We start from the raw sequence: 20,961 nt of genomic DNA, 5'->3' as shown, positions 1-20,961 counted from the left end.
ACAGGGCTGTCCGTGCTGGGTCGATCTCATTCCACTAGGCCTCACAATGGATGAGCTGTGCTGCTATATCAACATTTATTTCTCTCTTGTCTACCCCCTTTTTGTCTGCCACTTTAATCACTTCCCTCTGGGCCAGTCAGCAACAGGAAGATCAAGGCTGTGCATCGCTGTCTTTGTCAGTGTGAGATATCACTGTGTGCTGCTGACCAGCGGGTGCCATGGCTCACTCTGACTTTGCATTTTGTGTCAGAAATGACTGTGCTATAGTCCTAATTTCAGGCTTTCAGGCGAGGCTACCCATTTTTATGTGTGCCCTGTTCAAGCTCTGCATTCATGAGATGCAGATCGGATATCTAACTCCCAGCCGTATATACACTTTGAGCAGCACATTCTGTGCCTATATTTTGACCTCGCTATGTGAATGGCAGGCGGTTGTTTACTGTCAAGTCTATTTCCGAGCCAGGATCCCGCCTGCTCGGGCTGAAGGTACAGCTTTCTCTTACCAAAACTGAATTCTTGCCTGAATTTAATATTAATTTCCTTTTGACTGTTGATTTCCCAGCTTGGAATAACTAAACTTTATCAAGACATTAAAAGAAAGTGTGGTAGACCCTCCTGCTTAGTTTAAACCTATTCTTCTGTACCTTGTACAGCTATTAAATTTCACCACCATAAACAAGTGTATGCACGTTACATGAGTACATAACATGTACTCATGTAACGTGTCATCTTTGCCGTAAATTACCACGTGGAAGTGAGGTCCTGACTGTTGCTGTCTGCTGTGCTTTCACACTGTAGAAAGCTGTTTTGTTTCAGCGCAGAGTGGGATTTCAAACGCCAGACTTGTTGACTTTAGCTGGCAGGGCTTCGTCTCCTGGCGGACTGTGTAGCTATAGCCTGTATCGGTTGCCTTTGTCTGTGTTGGTAAGCTGATGTGTGGGAATCCTTTTACAAAATCTGATCTCTAAGTCAGGAGCCACCAATGGAGACAAAGAGCTTCTCATGTCAAATGTTTTTTTTTAGATAATGTTGGGGAAAATATAATTACATTTTATTTACTGGCTTTTATTCAAGTTTCATGATAAAAAATGGTAAAAAAGCAACAAATAATGATGTAAATTACATCAACAATAACCCATTATACTGCATTAGGGCTCAGTCAAGTTTTTATGACAAAATGGGAACTTCCCCTTGTGGTGAGCTTTTCCAGCCTGGTTTTGATTAATTAAATTTTTGTGCCGTTGAATAACATAAATTCCTGTAAATAGTTCATGTCTGTACCCATGAATCAATTTCAGTCAAAACCATCGCTGTAAGTCATAGTGTGACTGTCACAGCTGATCTGAGATCTGTAGTACTGTAATATAGGGTTTCCTTTTGGAGGGAATGGGAAAGCCATAAATTATATGTGATGGGTTGGTGTTGATTTTCCTTGTCAGTAGTTACTCTAAATTCGGGAAGGATTTCTGTTTCATTTGACTGGACGTATACGGTATTTGACTCTTGTAGCCTGTTAAAGAACTCTGTTAATATCTATGATTGTAGCCGGGCCAGGAATGGGTGGATCTCATTATCCTGCTCCAGACCAGTTTGACCATTATGTGCGAGAGATGGCTCCAGTGACCGTAAATTGGACTTTGATCGTGGAATATCTCAGCTTTCTGCCTTTTAACTGTATAACGGTACTGTATGAAATGCGGCAATTTATTGGGTTGAAATGCTGTCATGCTATTGGAAAAGGGACAAAGCACAGGAGTCTCAGCTGTTAACAATTCAGAATGTTTTCCATTTAGAATTTATTACATTAGATTTTGCTTATTAAATTATTATTTTTGGAGAATTCTCTGGAATTTGTCTGTCATCACTGGCTTCCTCTGTTCCACATACGAGGGAACAAATATACATCAAAATTAGGTTCTGAAATACAGCGATACATGGCCGCCAGGCTCCACCTCATTGCACTAGCCTTAAAACACATTTAAGGCAGATTTGAAGATACAAAAACTGTAACATCTAACCTGTGGAACCCTCAACTGTCCAGTAGAAGGGATCAGATAATGCCTTAAAGATGACCAGAGAGTAAAATCAACAACTATTTGACAAAGTCCCACAATTCAATAAGGTGCTGTTTATTGCAGGACTTTTGTGTAATCATTGCATATTTTTACATCACACTCACATCTCTATTTCAGTGTTCAGGAAAGTTGAAAATACTTTGGTTTTTTTGGCAATTTTGTGACCAAAAGCATTCCCACCTCAAGATTTTTTTTGGAAGGATTACACTATTATTAGGTGTGACAGTAGCTGGCATCAATCGTAGCAATTTTAAATCTGCTCTTCTAATCCTCTTTCAAAGCAGCACTCTCCTGTATACAACAGACTGTTTTGTAATGGAAATTCAACACGGGCTTGTCACAAGAGGAACTCTATACTGAGTAGAGACGTGAGGTGCCATTGCTGTATCTGAGATTCCATGTATGCCACCAAAGGCGATTGATGTCTTTTTTTAATGTTGAATTGTTGTATGTGTAGATGGTCAGCATGTCTTCTGTGTGTAAACAACAATTCACACATTCAGCTGCACCTTTTTATGTTGGTAATGTGAACTGTCTCTTGCAGCACAAAAATAAAATTATTCTGGTGCAATATTTGGGAGAACTGGCTGTCACTACCTGTAGCAAGAGACTGTGCCATCCACTTGTTACGTCCCCCAGCAACCTGACATTTTTTGAACGAGGATCTGTAGGACGTGTAGTTATGAAGTGAAGTGAAGTTAAATTATCCAGATCATTCCCAGGGCTGAGTGGACTGCTATGTGAGCTGTTGCTTGTTCCCCTGGAACCCGTATTCTGATAATTAGCTAGTGGCTTTTTTGCATTGTGCTGTGTAAAATACCCTACCACTTTGTCCGGCACAAAATCACAGACATTTGTGTAAATAATGCTCTGTCTGTTTTGTGTGTAAGTAAGGGCTAAATTTAAAAGGAAAAAATAACAACTCAAACTACAACCCTCAAATTAAAGGCTGTAGATGAAAGACTTACCTGTACGGCCACCCATGGACAGGCAGCAAGATTTGATCAAACCAGTAATCCCTCACACCAAAATTACTGCCACACCTTTCTCTGTACCTCCCCTCACAGTCACTTTCATGGTTAGTCATCAAAATGCCAGAAGTGCGAAGGTGGGAAAGCACCTGTGCTTGTTTATTGAAAATATCACATTTAGCAGCATGACATGTCATATACAATGTACCATTAATATCCACCATTATTGCAAACAATGTTACATTTATTTTGCTTAATAAACACAACATGAAATATGTAATATACCCTGCTGCCAACCTGTTGTTATGAGGTGTCAAACATATTTGGATTTCACTTGGAGAAGCACTATCAGTTGCAGCTAAACGTTCTCTCTGAGAGGAAACAACAGAAATTAAAAATATCAATGGCCCATTTCCTATTCTGCCACCTTGTTGTTGGCACAGCTCCAGGGGGCGGCCCCTCGTGTACTGTCTTGTCTGGTCTCTAAATGCTTGTTGGTACAATAAAAAAAGATCCTGAAAGAGTAATTCGTTACCAGCTTTGAACCTGCTGTGATTAATTGTACACAAGGGAGCCTCATTGGCAAAGCAGAGCCAGATCTCCTCCAGCCTCATGCTAATGTTCTAATCAAAAGCACCTTTGTGAGTCACTACAGAGCCTGGTGCCTCTTGGATTGAAACCTTACCATGGCAATTGCACTCTTTAAACATGATCCTCTCTGCTTTAGATGCTTATTGGCCATTTCACTTGGTGACATACTGTTTTGAAACCCGGCTCTTCCTTTCATCGGTGGTGAATCATAATTTAGGGAAGAGGTCAGCAATAAGAGACATCCATTTGTTACTAAACATGTCTGGAACTCATTAAATTTATCCTCACTTGTTGTGGGAATACTGCCCCTTTTCGTCCCATAAGAGGATGACTGATTGGAACTGTCTCCATTCCTCATCCATTCATCAAGCTATTGTGGCGATGATTGCAGAATCTTCAAAGTTCAAATGACTCTTAAACCAGTCTGTTTTGGAAAAAAAGTTTGCCCAATTGTTTATGTACACGACCCTAAATTAGACACATTTGGTTTAATAAAATAAATAAACCACAATTTCTAATAATGCAAATAAGCTCTATGCATGCACATACTTTTAGGAGGCCACTTGCTGCACAAGCAAGCACTGAAGGGAAATTCTTCGGTAAATACCTGGTATATGTTCAAGTTTGTGGTAAAAACCTTTATCATTACTTCTCTGTATAAACCTGCCAACACAGTGAACACTGCGGAAAGCATTTCCCTTTGCTTCCAAATGGTCTATTTTAATGATATATTTAAAGGTCACAGATGGACATAAAACACAATAGATGCAGTTATTTCAGAGCATCTGGAGCCACAAAACGGTGAAGGCTGCTTTTTCTCTGGCCACTTTACCATCAGTGGAACATAAGCTTCTGACTCATGGGTCATTTGCTTTTCGATTTCACTCTGGTTTGTATTCATGTCATGTTGTGGCAAGCTGAACATGTGTTGAAATCATACATGCTTCTGCACCGTTTTGCTGGTTGACTACCTCTGACAAGTCGGTGAAATTGTGCAATCATCTGTGTTCTTTAGATCTGTCCTTGAACAGGCTTTTATCTTACTCTTTGTATGTTTTTAGCCATACTAGTGGCTTGGTTTCAGGGATAGCAATGTAGGTTGGTAGTTCTTCCACTTCTGTCAAGATTGAAAAACTACTGTGTGGATTTCCATGAAATTTAGTGCATGGTTCCCAGAGGACGAATCCTACTACATTTAGTGATCCACTGACTCTTCCTCTAGCGCCAAGTTGGCATTTTTTGCTCTTAGTGAACAATCTTGACAATTATTTGATGGATTACCATGAATTCTGCTACAGATATCCATGGTGCTAAGAAGATAAATTCTTCTGAGGCCAACAAACTGTGAAAGTGAATGAATCTGAGAGTTCAATGAGTGACGTGTGTTTATTTACCCAGTGGTGGGCTGCAAGCAGATCCTTTGGCAAAATTATTCCTGAGCTCACACGTCCTGTAGCCTCTGACCTCAGGGACAGGAAACTCAATTTGACCAGTATGCTCCAAAGAGTGGCAGTTCAACCTTTTAATATCCAAAAACTGGGCTTGGTGTGGATGTTTGATAGGTGCGATATTTTCACCTTGTCATTACATTTGACATGTTTTGAGATATTTTGAGAAAAAAACAAACAAAAAAAACCCCCATCATGGAATGAATAAATTTCCCCAAGATTATCTATTTATCTATGTCCTGTTATTTGAATAAGGTTGAAATGGCTTCCCAATTTCCTGCTGTGTTATTTTTATTTACACAAAAACTACTCAGAGCATGTTTATATAAGAGGAGTGAAGTATTTTTGCTGTGGTCCACTAACTTTATAACAGGCCGAACAGGCAGTTTGGGTTTATTCTAGGTCTAAGATTATTTTAAACCTCCAACAAACCTTATCATTTTTTGTAAATTAATACACTACATCATCCAGCTGCCCCTTGACTGAATGTACCCATAAGAAACTTGCCTTTTTGGCAGTCATTTTGAAGGACAGGTTCTTTGCCATCCTAACTTAGGATCATCAGTTAGGAAGGTTCTGTAATAACTAAATTACTGCCCTTAAGTATTTTGGCCTGTATGCTAAATGTCATTGTGAACTGAGATAAGATAGGATTTCAGACTTAGGAAGTTTCTGTAATGAGGCCCCATGTGACCTCAGGGTGATGCAAGTTAATAAAAATAGGTAATGTAGGAGAACAAAGACGTTTCAGTTTTTGTGGGCTATGGATACATTGCAGCCTTTTAAACTATTTACCGGTTATGTTGCTGAATTAATGAGTGTTCAGAATTGAGAAGTGGATATCTCGCTGTCTTTTTCTGTAGGAATGCATTCAAATCTCACAGTGAGTGCTATTTTGAGCAATAGTGGAGCCATTTGATTGAGGGCAATGAACCAGAGTATTGTGTTGAATAACTGGCACTTTCCCCACATTGTTGTTACAAAATGAGATTCTTCAGCCAAGCATGCAGGGATACCACATACAAAAACCAGACGTAGCACAGAAAATTGCACGTTTGATGCTTAAGCTATAGACAAGTGTGTGTTGAGGGGGATGGAAGTGACTGCCTATTGGTGGACTCAAAATTGTCAACCTGCTAAAATCCGCCTGAGCCTTTTTGCCAAGGACATTTAGAACATCTTTAGTCCATGCTACGTTACCCATGATGGTTATAAATGGTTGGCTTGGCAAACAATACAACTCTCTCTCTCTGTAAAACAAGAACATTTTAGTGCTGAGCCACTTTTTACACTGTTGGCTGCAAATAGCAGTCACTGCCACTGTTGAGGAACCTACGATGGCATATTAGGGCCATTGTAGGTAAAAAATAATAATTACTGATCCGGGGGAGGGGAGGTAATATTACGAGAACTTTTTCTGAGCTCAAGCTCAGCTTTATAACAAGCTAGGTCCAAGGGTAAATGAAGAAAGGGGCCCATGTTCAACATTAGGGTAGGGCAGTGCTTAATTTGTAAATCAAGGTCACAGAGCACAGAGAGGCTGCTGTTCCAGCAGGCCGGGGGAGAGAAAAAAGTCACAGAACACATAAAAAGTCCATAGTGCCTGCAGACAACGCCGAGACAGTAGCTAAACTAAACCATTTATTTACGTTTATTACTCAGAGCATCCACAATAATTATTAAAAATCAACAGGGGAAGGCACATAGAAATGGCTGGGGGCAGTGGCTTTGGAGGGTGGCCTGAAAGGAGGGAATGGACATTTTTTGATTGGATACTCAAAATCTAAAGTGTGTCTTGCTAGTTTTACCAGTGTTACCTACCCTAACTTTAAGAGGAGAGGGATGTTGTTCTCTTTTGCAGCCCATACCTGGCTGTTTCCATTCAGGTTTGAGTTTTATGTGTGGCTAACTCATGGAAATGAATCATTTTTAGTGGCATATTGACATAGGACATTTTGAACCATAATAGTAGGAAAGCACTGGTATAATCAGTAACATTAGTAATGGCTTCACTCTATTTGAAGCCCCAGTAAGCCATACCCATAGTAGGGCAGGAATACATGCTGCCATCGTAAGTGTTATTAATTTCACCTTTGCTTGTTGTGCTATGATATGTGAAAATGCTGTGAAAAAAGGCCCATTGGCAACAGTTGATTAATGTGATTAATCTGCCACCACCATCATCTTTTATTTCAACTGATAAACTAATGATTCTAACTAAGGCTCATGATTTGAAAGGCTAGAGTTATACATGCCTGTAGGGCGCTAGTGTTGGTGACAAGCGTGTGATTCTCACAGGAGGTTCTTGTTCTTCCAGTCCTGGCCCACAAACGGCTTGGCATTTGTTGAAATGACGTAGTCTGCTTGACCCATGAACCTTTTCCCTCCTTCTCTTTTTGCCTTCTCTCCAAACACCACTGGAGGGCGGTAACAGGGGACCTCTCTGCTCCTGTTCTGAGCTTGTTTGACACCTGCATTCACATATTTTGAGAGATCCTGTTTCACATGTAAATCAGATGGACCCCAAGCATGCATGCTAAATAGACTAGCTCATACTCAGATCTCTCAGACAGCAGTTTTCAGATTCATCATTGTGGCTAAAAATGGGACACCAGTGAACTGTGTTAATGTACTCATTGTGGGTGTGAGGACACTTGATGAAGTTTAGCTGAGAATTTAAGATTGGTAGTATTCTTTTCAGAGAGAAGACAACATGGTAGCCACAGCAGGTCACTTAAGATGGTAGTAGTTTCTGCCTGCACTGTGTGAAAGCTCTGGATGGAGAGATTTCACAGACATGTTTCCATGAATATTGTTCTTCTTTTAGACGTTGTGGTCGGGAGTGATGTCCCAAGTTTCTGACTGACCACACTGACTTTCAGCTCTCAGCTGTGGGGCTGCTGTTGGTCTAAGCTCTGACTAATACAGGAAATGCGAGATAAGATCTGCCTGCCACAGGCTCTTGTTTGTGTCTCAGTGCAACACATAGAGGAATATTGTACATTGTAACTTTAACATCATAATTGTATACCGCCCAATATAGCTCTACGGAAGAATCTATGCTGACTCTCTCTGTGTTTTTGGGAACTGCCCATAAGCATGAAATTGGCTCCATGGCAGGCAGGCCTGTCTAATTATATCAGAGAAACTTGATTTCCATTATGGCTGTGAAGCCTGAGAAGAGATAACAATTACAGGAGTGTGCAGTAATTTCTTTTTTTTTTTTTTATCTGACTCATTGACTGTCACATAAATATGTCCTCTTAATATTTCTCTTCGTGTCTCATAGAGTTTCCATGCTAATTATGTACAGAGCACACATTAATCCTTCACAAGAAATAAGTTCATACGAGCAAACATACATTCATGGTGTTCAAAGGCACATCCAGCTTTGGCAGGGCAATTTGTGTGGTTTGACAGTTGGAATATTTCTCACTACTTACTCACTGTTCATATATACAATTAATAAAAGTGAAAGTATGATGTTAACAGATGGTTTCACAAACCTTTTTTTTCAGTCAAACTGTATTGAATCATTTCCAGGTTTTGCACAATAGTTCTCCTGTCAAGCCCAGTTTCCAATGCTGGTTGAGGTTTGTTCTGATGATTTGGTTTGTGGTAGTCAGGCTGCTGTTAACTACAAGCAGTGGTTGAGGCATAATACTGAGACACAGACTTGTTACTGACAACTGCTCTGTCCCTCCTGGGTAATCAGTGCATCATAATAATCCCTTTAGGAGGTGTTGACTCAAGACTTGGCTTCACTCAACATAGCTGTTAATGTCCTGCTAAATCAATAGCAGTTCTCACCACCGTGTACATACATGCTCCCATTTACTGCCAACGCTCACTATTTAAAATATCATGTAAACCCATTTGACTGCTTCAAATGCTCAGTGCATTTATACTTTTGTAATTTATAGGTCTCTGTATGTCCAGTATACATCAAGTCAAGATTTATTGAACTGTTAGTTCATCAGTTCATCAGTTCATCAGTTTCAGTCATAAGTTTTACAGGTTTTATATTAACACACCAAAATCCATATGACACTTCACATCACTTCACTTATACCAAGCCTGTACATCTTTCAGAGGCATTGCATGTCCAAGGAAATCTATAAGTCAATGTTTGGAAAGATGAACAAATGCTCTGTATAGCGCCTTTCTAGTCTTTCTGACCACTACATCACATTCACCTGCTGATGAGCAGAGACTAAGGTGCCAGCTGCTCAACTGTTCATCAGAAACAGAAATTAATTCATTCACACACATTCACACACGACGGCTGTGCCACCAGGAGCTGTTTGGGGTTCAGTGTCTTGCCCAAGAACACATGCAGGCCACCAATGTTCCGGTTAGTGGACGACTCTTCTACCCCTGAGCCATAGCCGCCCACTCAAAAGAAACAGATTTTGTATGTAGATTATCTTAAGCACTGTTTTGTAAACACTCTACTTTTTCCCCTTCATATTGGCCATATACCCAGGTACTATATATCTGTGACCAGCCTGATATCTCTTCCTACTTGTATACTATATGTCAGTCAGGTTCTAGCTGGGACCATTTTTGTAACAAACAAACTGCAGCTGCTGTTTGTTAACTGTTTTTCCACAAGAATGTTTGGATAACATAATATCCCAAATAAAAACACACAGAATGTTCTTTTCATTAGGGCAAATATCTGCTTCAAATTAGTTTTTTGTTTTTCTAAATAGTAAGTACTGGGAACCCTAAAACATCTTAGGATATGAATTTCGTTGTGATTTCATTGTGAGTTCAGCATGTCAATAGCACTTTGCAATGAGAAAACATTTTTTGCTTTTGTTATAAAATCTTAACTTAAAAATATCACTTCATGCATGTGTGGCATGTTTTAATAATCATCATAAACCTGCAGTCATTGAGTTTTGAACACTTCAGACATTTGTGAGTAAGTAATGTTGTTAAGTCATGAGGTTAGTGATATTTGCACATGACTTTAAGTAGGGATGCACCGAAATGAAAATTCTTGGCTGAAGCCAAAACTGAATGTAATGAAAAACTTTGCCAAACACTGAACAAGTACATTTACATTTTTGCCTTTTGTTTTTACCACTGCATAAATGAATGTCAAAATGTGCTTTTTACTCGTTACCCACAGGATTTGAAGAGACTATGGTGGGTGGGTCCGAGGCCAGAGGGAAATTAGCAAATTACATGTGTCCATTTACTTTTAATGTACACATGTAATATGTTTTACACTTTCTGTGAATATAATCCATTTAATCTTATTTCCATACTGTAGACACCTTATTTTGAAAACCAGACGTTGTCACATATATATCCTTGCGCTAAATTTATCAAGTCCGACCCAATATGATAAATGTTGTATGTGGTTTCGCATAACATGAAGACTTCACATCCTCTCTTCAGGGAGGACTCTCATACTGCAACACTTGTCTCTGTAAAGAGAGAAACTGACAGGATAAAGTCGCTAATCTGCCAGTCAGCTCGCACTGGTCCGTTTCAGGTACCATAAAGGCTTGAATATGTGTGCACTCCAAATGTATGTGTGGCTAGCTTAAAAACGAATGACAAACACTCAAAGCGAAGAAGAAGTCAGCCAGATGGTGTGGATGTGCTAGAAGACAATTAAGCAGAACAGTGTCTGCAAATTGTGATTTTTGTGTCAACTTTAAGGCAACTGTCAAGTTCTTTTCTTTTTGACATTTAATTGCTCCACTCTGCTCAGATCAAAATGTATATTAATTACACAACTTTTGCAAACTAATTCCAGATCAAAACTCCCAAAAACTGTCATGATATTTCTTCTCTAATTATATTTCTAAAATATAAAGGGGTACCAAATAAGCTTGGGCGGTATCACTGTCTTCAGATACCAGGGTATTTAAAAATCGGTATGACTTTCAATACTGTCAACAATACATACATATACATACATACATACGCTCCTCTTTCTGCTGGAATGCTGTACTGAGGTGATGTATTGTAGTGGACACTCTCAATGTAGGCAGGCGACGCAGCTTGACAATGTCTGACTTTATCGACAATGGGATTTTTTATTAATTTTGTTACACGAATACTGTCGTATACTGTATATACCCGGTGAAATGTCAGGAAATTATGCAAAAATAGAAACCGCCCAAGCCTAGTACCAAACATACATCACATTCTCGTTTTCATGACAATCTAGGGGATTTGAAATTGATGGCATGTTATTGTGCAGATGTCTAGACCAGCCAGGATGCGCTTTAGGAGGTGTGTTGATCAGTAACAGCTGTGTGGCTGTTTTATTTGTACTGTGCTACTTTGTTGAACACGAATCGGATCCCAAAAGCCATGATAGAAACAAGTGTCACAGCAGGCCAGTACAATGCTGAGTGACACACCAGTATGGCAGAGGGTTTTTGCAGTGAGAAGTTCATATCAGCGCAGTCGCTGTAATTCCAGTCTGCTGTAAGGCTAACAGGTCTGTTGTTTCTTACAGAGGTCATGAGTGGCTTAGTGCATCAATGAGGAATTTCCTGTTCGACAGCCTGACCTGCTGTGACCCCAAGATGGGGCAGTGTTTTTTTTCTCTCCTTCCCCATGGCTGTATTAGACAAGCTCAGTATGTAAGTAAAGCTACTGCAGCGTGTGATCCTAAAGGCCATATGTTCTGAGATCCAAGTGCAATTGCTAAAGTTAGTAATCTCATTTCTCTGGTTGCACTCTCGGCATCATGATCAATTATTTATGGAAAGAAAGTCCCCAGTAATTGATGTAAGTTGTGTGCCGCTCGTGTGAGCGCTTAAAGCTGCCAAATCCTTTCAGTGATTGATCACCACCGCATTTGTGTTTGTTTGTGTTGATCCAAAAGCCGTGTGTGTGGCCAAACCCCCTCTCTTTGCGTTGACTGTGTGCCATTAAAATCGAATGCCTAGCTACTTGAGAAAAGTTTTAACTGCGGCATGATTGTAAATCAATGTTTTGTGCTTCTTTTATAGCACTCCATCGTGCACGGAGGAACACTGATTAATATTGTTGAAGAGAATGCACTCACTAAAGATACATTTAGCACTGTGGCCATGCTATAATTAGTTCACATATTACATTTCTGGGTGTTATGCGTGACGTGAAATATACAGTAGCTCTCCATGTGATCATATTTGACGATCTGATCAGGATGCCTTCCTGGGAGAATATAAATAGAGTTTTATCTCGCCTGATTCAGCCTTCCTGTTTGGAAGGTGGACTGCTTCTGAGTCTACAGAGCTGTCTGGCTCAGTCTGGCTTGAGCAGTAATTCAGATCTTACAGTAGTTTCTCAGGGTACAATTTCAGTCCTAATAACCTCAGATGTGCAGGAAGGCTTGGGGGCGCACAGGGATTCAGGCAGGCTTGGATGCAGATAGTTTGGTAGATGGGGGGGGGGGGGGCTACAGAACTGTAGTTAAGCAGTTGGGAAGAAAGGCAGGCAGATGTCTCTGATCTATTGTGACCGCATTGCAATCAAAGGCTTAGACCAGATTTACTCTAATTGTACAGTTGGAGTCAGTATCCTCACATTGGAGGAGCTGGAATAAGAAATTGATCACAACAATTGAATTGACTGATTGTTTCAGCTGTACTGTGTGTGTCTCCCACAGAATTTAACGAAATGAGCAAAATAAAACAATATATATTTTGTTCTACATAATACAAGATACACAACTTTGGTTTGATAATAAACGTACATATTACTAATTCCCCGTATTGTATTTTGAAGTTCAAGTTCCTTTCTTACATCTGTGTATTAGTGTGTTAGGACAGAAAGATATAGTGATATTCAGCTTCCTACTCATTCTCAGTTCTGTATGTAGCCTCAGTGTTGTGAAATCTTGCTGGCAGATTCCAGTGTCACAGAGAAATTGAAAAATAAAAGATTGATGGGTAAAGCCTAAAAAAGAGGCGGGTCCTTGGGATTTAGAGAAGGGAGAAAGGACAGGGAAGAAGGGAGAGGCAGTACTAAGAATATACTGAAGGAGCTTCTCACGCTCTTGCCTTTATCACAAGAAGCTGAAACCTCAAGGGGATATCCCACAGACCTGCCTACCATGCCCATTTATACTGAGGGCTGTAGTTGTATGAAATCAGTCCCAACTTTACAACAACCCCATGTCAAACTATTATGACAGATTCTCTGTGAAATATTCAGCAGAAAGTAATTAGTAAAGGTGCAACTGAAAGTCAGGCATTGATATCCAGGTGGCTGGCACTCTGACGTGTGATTTGCAGACGGTGTAATTATAGCTTTGACATGACTCACTGTGAACCTTGAGTTGAGGTACACCTCAACAAAGCACACATTTCAATGTGAATGCCAAACTTACATCAAGTGAATATGACCGCACAAGGTATAACAGCAGGGTTTTCTCCTCTTTTTTTTGTCATTATCTGACATCGCTGCTTCAGATGTTTGACTTCAGACACGTTTTCCTTTGATACAACCATCCTAACTATCAGATATCCAAGATAGTCTATCCATTCACCGACAAGCGTGACTTTTTAAAGAGAAAATATCAACGTGGCGCTGTTTATTGTGCAGTTAGGTTCTGTTGACTTGAGCAGTAATTCAGATCTTAGAGAAATGTTTGCCCTGCCCTTTGTTCTTTGAGGAAAAACAAAACATTTATTTTATCACACATGGGAGATTGAAAATGTAGAAGGGAAATGTCCTGGCCTTATTACTTGTACCCCACAAGCTTATAGTTTTGAAGCCACAACATAAAATGAAAACTAATGAATTGTTGACTTTGCATTTGGCAAAAACGACTGGAAAACTGAGTACATAAATGCCACGTCTCTAGCTAACATTTTCCTCCTTTTCATTTTTTCTCTGCCTTTGGCCTTATATTTGGCTTGCCTCTTTCATCCTATGCTTCCCCTCCCGCTCGCTCCTTCTTCCTCTTTATTTTATTTTTTGTCCTTCCATAATTCTTTCCAGTGAACTTGTCTTGCAGCAGAACTCGACGGCAAATGTTAAGTGGAGCACCTACGCTGCCTTTGTGGTGGCATGCCTGCCTGACCAGAAATTCAATGAGTACGGCAAGTTGAAAGCCTGCAGGTTGCAGACACGCTCCGTGGCTTCAGAGGCCACTGGCTCTACTTTTGGACTAGCTGACATGGTGTTGAAGAGAGTTCCACAAAAAAGCAGACTGAGTGGCTGTCTGGTGTAGAGCCTGTCACAGCAGACACCCGTGGTGGCCCGTGGTCTGTGGTTTAGTGTGAGCTCATAGGACAGATTTTAGTCTCTGTCTGGACTATCAACCTGTACTTTCCACATAGACATGGATTCATAAACACAACATCGTGCTTTGCTCATTTTAGGTCCCCTAATTTATGAAACATACTGGGATTTACTAATATTAGCGTGGACTATAATTTTCCTGACTGTTCAATGGGTACTGTCATCTCCAATGGCAAAGATTCGTCCAGATGCTGTGGTCAGTAGTGATTGCCCAGCCTCGTGAGGAAGGAGGCCACAAATGGTCATCTGGCTTTGAGTCATTTTACATGTTATCGTAGTATTGTGTTTGAAAGACAGGTTTTTATTTCTTCTCACGTAGATATCCATTTCAACCACTGACAAGGGACAGGGCTGCTGTTGTGATGAATAGCATTCACTATTCCACTATTCACAAGCTCATGTAACTGTATATAACTGTCACATAGTGCTGTCATTTCCCCAAACACCTTCCTTTTAACAGCCCATTTGCTAGCTGCATGTGCCATTACCGCTCTGTGTATTTTTACAATTAGCACTTGATTTAATCTGAGGAGTCGTTCTCAGTCCCTGTTTTTCTTCCTCTGTTTGACAGGCTGTCACAGGCGAGCCGGAGAGCCCACTGCCTCTGTTTCCGACCGCATCTGAGCCGGTGAGAAATTACGCCATGTTCCACCCCGCTTGGTTTGTAGTTCCAGCCTCAGGATGGCCTAATTCTGTCTTTACCCTATCAAGCTGCAATCACTGCTAAGTAGTTGTTTGTTTGCAAAAGTTTTCTCTGAAGTGACATGGAAACTTTTTCCTTTGGCTCACTTCGTTCAAGAGAATCGAGAATGGATGTGTTCATCCATAAATAGGGTTGAAGTCAGTAAATTCAGGAAATGAAGACGTATTAAGGAATTAGATAGAATGGGTCAAGTCACACAGCCTTGGACCCCTGTAGTGCGTCGTTTTGGGCATTTCCCAGTTTGCTCAAGGGTGTAATAGAATAGACAATAGAACTTCCAGGAAACACGCTCTCGGGACTAAATTACAGATTGTTCAGGGCTGACTTGCTGCTGTGGTATGGGTGTGCTTCCTGTCCGCCTACCGCCAAAACCTTGGGTGGGTGATTACAGGAAAAAGCCCCTTACACAGACACACGTGCACGGTACACACTCAAGACCTATGCCTTAAACTTTAGAGTCATAACCTGGATGACCTTCAGCGTTGCCCCTACCAGTAATTGGTCATTATTTTGAAACATAAGGGTTGCAGACACACATGGAAACAGTACGTGGTCACTAAGGTCACTAAGTGTCAGCAAGAATAGTGAGTGGCAGCATTATTTTTCCTGCGTCTTTTACTCTGCATCTTAAAGAGCCATTTTACGGACCAACAACCTTGGCTCTGCATTGCTTATAGAAGGCGTAAACACACTTTATTAATCCATCTAGGGGAAATTTTTTCACTCATGTTATTTTAAACACACAGGCCCAAAATAACGGAGCAGTTTTAATAAGCTGTCTGGCCAAAGGTGTTTGTTCAGCTCTAAACTATAGTGTGTATCCCTGTGTTGTAGAATGACAAAAAAAAAGGTACCTTGTATATTTTGCTTGCAGAGACACATACTTGTGGATGTTTAGAAGCGCGCATGAGCAGCACAGATGGAAAACTGCAAGAGTTTTGTGTTTTGATTCAGCAAAGCAGCCGCCGTTTTATGTGGAATCTTGGCATTGAACTCAAGCTGAGGCAGCCTCTGGTTTAAAAAGGGCATTTGATTGTCTCACAGCATTAACTGGTTAGGATCAACTGTGGCCAGTGACTGGGTTGTATCTTCACTTCCGGAGCTGTATATAAATATATATTTTACAACAGTAGCATTAATTTGATTCCATGACAAGTGACAAGATTTAGGTTTATTGTCCCAGAAGATTTGTTTTCACAGCCAGTACAGTGCAGAACCATACAGATATACACACAACAAACATCCAGATTGATAGACTTTACATGAAGTCTTCATGTATGCATTCATACCCCTTTTAGTATCCCAACTCACCACAGTGTGTCAGCGAGGCACTGTGTTCATGGCAGAAGGGCCAAAAAACTCCTGCTGATGCGAGCTCTGTATCTCCGACCAGATGGTAGTAATGTCAAGTGTTGACAGAGTGTGATCAGTGTCATTTGCTATATTACTAATGTGTATCAAAGGGAAAATGCCCCATAGATTATAGCAGACTTTGCAACACCTAACCAGTGATGCAGAGAAAATATTAGAAACACCTCCTTATACATACAATGTATTCCAATACAACTCCGCAAGATACATTGTACACCTGAGTCATAAAAAAAACTAAGGTTGTTGTCTCAACAGTTACTTAACATAATAATCAAAGTATAATTTATTTATTTTTAGAACTGGTTTATTGTATAGAATCACATTGTACAGGTGCCATTTTTCTGGTGAAGGCTAAAGAGGGAAATGACTTAAGCTGCTAACCTCTTTCATGCTGCCATAGTGAGGCTGAATGAGGTGTGCTAACATGGATAGGGAAGCACTCAGGATCATGTCTATCCATGTAAAACATGCGCCACCAGGTGCCCGCCAGCACACAGTGTGAAAGCTGGATGCTGCTTTTAATTTTGGGTCACGCTGTTCAGGGCAAAGTACCCTGTCAGCAGTAAGCAGTTAAGCCTTTACAGGTCCTTTGCTCCAAAAACTCAGTGTTCCTCAAATGCTCTGAGCTCAAGTCAAACACTTTGATCTTAATCAGGCTCAGCGGCTTCGGCTTCACATGGTCAGTGATGGTAGTGGACTCTGCAGTGTGGCAGTGACCTCTGGCAGGCACTGTGGGTTCTGCAGGCAAAAACATCTGTTGATGTCTAGATGTTTTTGTTTTATTTGTGGCATAGTTGCAGAAGTGTTTTCGGTATTTAGCCGTTTCCAAGGGAGGCATAAAGACAGCTCACATCAGCCACCCAAAATGCAGAGCAAAGCTTCATAGACAGCTGCAAATGTAGACAGTTGATCTTTTTTCTATTTCAATCCAATGGCAGTAACATCTGGGTCCCCATTTAGCTCTGAGTAATAAAGGAGGTGGTCCATGGAGACTGGCTGTTCTCGACAGGCTTTTTCTGGAGGGACAAAAGGGAAATGAATAGCCCAAGGTTGTCTCTATAAATCCCTGTGAGGCAGGGTATGCTCAGGAGAAGCGTTTTTGTCACGCTCATTCACTTTGCTTTTAAAATTCTGCTCACTGTTATGTTCTGTAGAGGGGTCCAACAAGGACAAGAGTTAATAGTCTGGTCTTTACATTCAGGCTGAATTCCTTCACTCTTCTAAATTGGTTCACTTTTTCAATTGGCCTAATAAGGGAAATCCTTTTTTATCTTATTCTGCCAATTAAATGCTTTTCTGAAACTATTTCTGATACTTTAGTTTGAATCTAAAATGTACATCTTCAGTGTCTGTTAAAGCTGGGTCAGTCAAAGGACTGTAATAAGCATGGCCCATCATTTCATTCAGAACGAATGAAATGATTGGCTGGTCTACCTGGCCTGTGTACCTGATCGTGTACCTGTGGATGAAAATGTGCTTTGGGGGAGTGGCTTTGGAGGGAGCCCTAAAGGGAGGGGGTTGGATTTTTTCATTTGGATACTTGGAATCTAGATGTCTCTTGCTCATTCTCCAGCGTTGGATCGGATAAAGTTTTGTGAGAGTTTAGCTTGTAGCCCTTACAGTATGTATTGTGCAAGACCAGCTCTGGATAAGTGATATGTGGTTGTTTCACCTAGTTTATGGGAGGTTTTTCTGATTGGAAATCAATTGACAATGACTGATTTAAATAATTTCTGAAGAATATGATAATACTGATCAGTACCCCATTGGTTGGAGAATCAGCATCGAGCTAGGGTCAGGTGTACATCGTCACACTGGCTTTACTTTCATCGCTTTAACTCAACATCAGTGTTGTGCTTTTATTGCATCCGGCTCAGCAGCACTTTGTCAGCTTCAGTACTTCTTTGTCGTAACATTGTCACTGATGTTGATAAACGAGCGCTTAAGAAGACCAACCACAGCTGAAAGTGAGAAAGTACAGCTGAACCTCGTGATAAAGAGCTAACACTGATTATATTACAGTTAAAGGCAGCTGGCATGAGCTGTTTCACCATAGTGGAATGAGAGTTCCTAACTGCTGGCTTCCATTCCTTTTATATCACAAGCACAAAAACCTTTTATGCTGAATAATTAATTTCATTTAACAGTTTTCTTCCATGCCAACATGAGCTGAATGTAGTGTTTTCAGTCTGTGACACTGGCTATGATGCTTTCTGGCTTTCAGTTTGTGGAATAACCGTTTGAGGTGAAAAGTGTTGATGGATTTTAGGCAACATCCCTCAGTACACAGAAAAACAGAGCAGAAAGGGGGAGTGGGAGATGGGGAGGATGAAGGAAGCAGAGGTTGAAGGAGAGGGAGAAAGGGCACTGTATTTCACAGCCCCAGTAATGTTCTTTCTGTAAAAACATCAAGGCTCAGCTTCACTGCACTTCACAGCACGGCTCCGCAGCCTCTACGTTTGATGGCTGTGTTAGCAGACCACAACACAACACCCTTGTTTTGACAGGGTCAAATAGGTTCAAAGAGGATCCTGGCCTTTAATCAAACCATAAGGGATGCGACTGAATGTTGACTTGTCTTTATAAAAAGGTGGGTTTTATTTTGGGGTATAAAAGGTACATTTCTCATCACAATGTCTGTTTGTGAGATAGCATTTCAGTTTGATATTTGAAAGTCTTTGGAATTAGTGGAACAGTTTGGAGCTGTCATGGTTTCAAAAGTGTTATGGTGATTTTAAATTGCAAAGGAAGGAATATCTTGGCTCTGTAGCAGCTCACGTGTTGAGCTTGTCGACCTTGAATGGAAAGGTGTATGTTTATTCTGCTGACTTAGACATTTACATTTCTCTTATTTTTTTACTTCTTTGTATTAGTTTGACTAGTTTCATAGTTTATATTAAACCTTCTCATAGTCCTGTCTGCACAGCTCCCTTTCTTCCTTTGAAATATTTAGATGATAATATAATATATGTGAATTAAGTAACTATTCCATATCTTCGAGCGTGTCTAATGAGATCTCAGAATGGACACAGATGAGCAGGTATTAATCTCCCATAACTGCTGCAGCTCATTTTGGTCTTATCAAGTGACTGTCTTACTTTTCCTCTGCAGCAAAAATGGTTTGCCCTTGGAAGTGCCCTCTGCTGCTTTCATTCCAACTGGAAAGAGTGTTTGTGGTTTAGGGTGAGATAAAATACCTAAAACAGGAGCGATTAAAGGAAAATATATAAAACATATAAGATAAGATAAGTGGAATGCATTAAAATTGAGGAAGCAACTCTCATAAAGTTTATCATGGTTAATGATCTGCTTTTAGATGAGTGCTACACTAAACATTACATTATGTGAAACTTTTCCTAAACTCACTGCAGCACCTGCTAGCCCAATGACGGGGCTACATTCACACTCTGTTGAATCAACTGAGCTAAAAGTGGTACCTCTTCCAATTTCTGCCTCTCGAAACTTTCTCCCACTGCTTGTGTGCCTGTTGTGGTTGTTTAACATTTAGGCTTGGTCTCCTGTGTGGACCTGAATAGCATATAAAAGCCTCCAGAGTCACTGATGAGTGACGTTTTAGTGGCTAGTGGAGAGCCCTTAACAATGCCCATGAGCATTTCTCTGCCGCTTTCTCTCTCTCTGTTTCTATCTCACCGTGGTAGAGAGAAAGAGAGGATTAATATTCATGCCGACTCAGTCACCGAACCCCGGGCATACTGCCTGACACAGTTTACTCTTGTGAGTTTTGCTAACCATGACCTAATGGCTTTACTGTCTAGTGCTGTGTGTCTCAATTTATGATTAAACTGATTCATGTTAGAAGGCACTACATACCTGTCAAACACCTAACATGGTATAGCAGCATAGATAGAGGGGCATAGAATGTTGATGAATTTTTAGATTGTCAACATTGCAGAAACCAGTGTTGAATCCTAGTCCTCTGACCAATTTATATCAATGCCATAAGCTTAACTGAAGCTGACACTGGAGAGAGGGTACAGCAGAAACCACATAATTAAAGCCTGTCCTATGTTGCCTGTTGCTGTAAGGCTTCACCCAGACACATAGAGAAACTGTCATATAAATAACAGTCCTGCCTAAATTACATATGGATGCTGAAAAATTCTCTTTAATCACGGACATTCATAGTCATGCATCCTGTTATAGAGGAACTTACTGCTCTGAATCAGCCGACAAATCACTACAACTTTGCCTCAGATCAGCACTCTCATTCTGACATAATTATGCCCACATTTTCTGGTAGCTTTGATAGTAATAGGGCTGCAAGCTGAGTCGGGGAGACGGCCCTTCAGCCCTCCAGAGTACCATGACAACCTTATTACATATTCAGTGGCAGTCATGTTGACTTGTAAAAGTGAAAGGAGAATTTAAAAGGGCAAATCTAAATATATTGTAAATAGACCACTCACACACTCACACTAATCATCACTCATCTGTAGTAGAGAGAACTACCATATACTCTAAATTCAACTCTAAATTTTCATGAGACATGAATTACTTGATGACTGATTACTTAT

The 20,961-nt window shown here is 40.5% G+C and overlaps 1 protein-coding gene across 4 annotated transcripts in view; it reads left to right on the top strand.

The window, feature by feature from the left end:
• The window catches only part of tspan9a (tetraspanin 9a), a 177,794-nt gene that overhangs the window by 2,433 nt on the left and 154,400 nt on the right, over positions 1–20,961 (top strand). For 3 of the 4 annotated variants that reach the window (XM_038707023.1, XM_038707022.1, XM_038707025.1), the window contains exon 2: positions 14,924–14,980. The exons of the other annotated variant lie outside the window; for it this stretch is intronic. The gene's annotated coding sequence lies outside the window, so the exon portion shown is untranslated. The remainder of the gene's footprint in view (positions 1–14,923; positions 14,981–20,961) is intronic. 4 annotated transcript variants of the gene reach the window in all.

The sequence above is a fragment of the Micropterus salmoides genome, unplaced genomic scaffold, assembly GCF_014851395.1.
Source record: "Micropterus salmoides isolate LMB-PRFRI ecotype aquatic unplaced genomic scaffold, ASM1485139v1 Ms_hic_scaffold_8, whole genome shotgun sequence".
NCBI lineage: Eukaryota > Metazoa > Chordata > Actinopteri > Centrarchiformes > Centrarchidae > Micropterus > Micropterus salmoides.
Note: the sequence above shows the minus strand (reverse complement) of the source record. Positions and strands in the feature narration are given on the sequence as shown.